The sequence below is a fragment of the Megalopta genalis genome, unplaced genomic scaffold, assembly GCF_051020955.1.
Source record: "Megalopta genalis isolate 19385.01 unplaced genomic scaffold, iyMegGena1_principal scaffold0443, whole genome shotgun sequence".
NCBI classification, from domain to species: domain Eukaryota; kingdom Metazoa; phylum Arthropoda; class Insecta; order Hymenoptera; family Halictidae; genus Megalopta; species Megalopta genalis.
Genome location: NW_027476512.1, coordinates 200001 through 201727, shown reverse-complemented (window position 1 = coordinate 201727; position 1727 = coordinate 200001).

Genomic DNA, 1727 nt, shown 5'->3' with positions numbered 1-1727 from the left:
AAACTATTGGGAGTTTAATTAAACTTTATACACGAAATTACTCGTTTTGATCCCCGCTACACAGCCGTATACTTTTTATAATTTTGTGGAATCGGTAACCTTGAAATATTTAACATAACGCGGATCGACTGTCTCTGTCTCTTTCTAGATCGGAATAATCGATGTTTCCCGGCAAACTATTGGGAGTTTAATTAAACTTTATACATGAAATTACTCGTTTTGATCCCCGCTACACAGCCGTATACTTTTTATAATTTTGTGGAATCGGGAACCTTGAAATATTTAACATAACGCGGATCGACTGTCTCTGTCTCTTTCTAGATCGGAATAATCGATGTTTCCCGGCAAACTATTGGGAGATTAATTAAACTTTATACACGAAATTACTCGTTTTGATCCCCGCTACACAGCCGTATACTTTTTATAATTTTGTGGAATCGGGAACCTTGAAATATTTAACATAACGCGGATCGACTGTCTCTGTCTCTTTCTAGATCGGAATAATCGATGTTTCCCGGCAAACTATTGGGAGATTAATTAAACTTTATACACGAAATTACTCGTTTTGATCCCCGCTACACAGCCGTATACTTTTTATAATTTTGTGGAATCGGTAACCTTGAAATATTTAACATAACGCGGATCGACTGTCTCTGTCTCTTTCTAGATCGGAATAATCGATGTTTCCCGGCAAACTATTGGGAGTTTAATTAAACTTTATACATGAAATTACTCGTTTTGATCCCCGCTACACAGCCGTATACTTTTTATAATTTTGTGGAATCGGGAACCTTGAAATATTTAACATAACGCGGATCGACTGTCTCTGTCTCTTTCTAGATCGGAATAATCGATGTTTCCCGGCAAACTATTGGGAGATTAATTAAACTTTATACACGAAATTACTCGTTTTGATCCCCGCTACACAGCCGTATACTTTTTATAATTTTGTGGAATCGGGAACCTTGAAATATTTAACATAACGCGGATCGACTGTCTCTGTCTCTTTCTAGATCGGAATAATCGATGTTTCCCGGCAAACTATTGGGAGATTAATTAAACTTTATACACGAAATTACTCGTTTTGATCCCCGCTACACAGCCGTATACTTTTTATAATTTTGTGGAATCGGTAACCTTGAAATATTTAACATAACGCGGATCGACTGTCTCTGTCTCTTTCTAGATCGGAATAATCGATGTTTCCCGGCAAACTAATGGGATATTAATTAAACTTTATACACGAAATTACTCGTTTTGATCCCTGCTACACAGCCGTATACTTTTTATAATTTTGTGGAATCGGGAACCTTGAAATATTTAACATAACGCGGATCGTCTATCTCTGTCTCTTTCTAGATCGGAAGAATCGATGTTTCCCGGCAAACTAATGGGAGTTTAATTAAACTTTATGCATCAAATCATTCAGTTTGACTCCTGCAACACAACCAAACACTCTCTGTAATTTTCTGAACTGAAAAACCACTGAAATTGCGCTCGAAATGCGGAGCGACGGGTCGACGCGTCTGCACTGTGCGACGGCTAGTCAAAACGTCCGAACAGCGTATTGTTTTCGATCTCTTGGTATAATATTCGTATTCCTTGCTGTGTATAGCTTCCGATCGATTATTGCAATGGTCAAAGTTCCAGCGGCGTAATGCTTTCCATAAGATTACATTAATATAACCAGCGGCATATTGCTTTCTGTCTTGTAATGAAAATTTTAT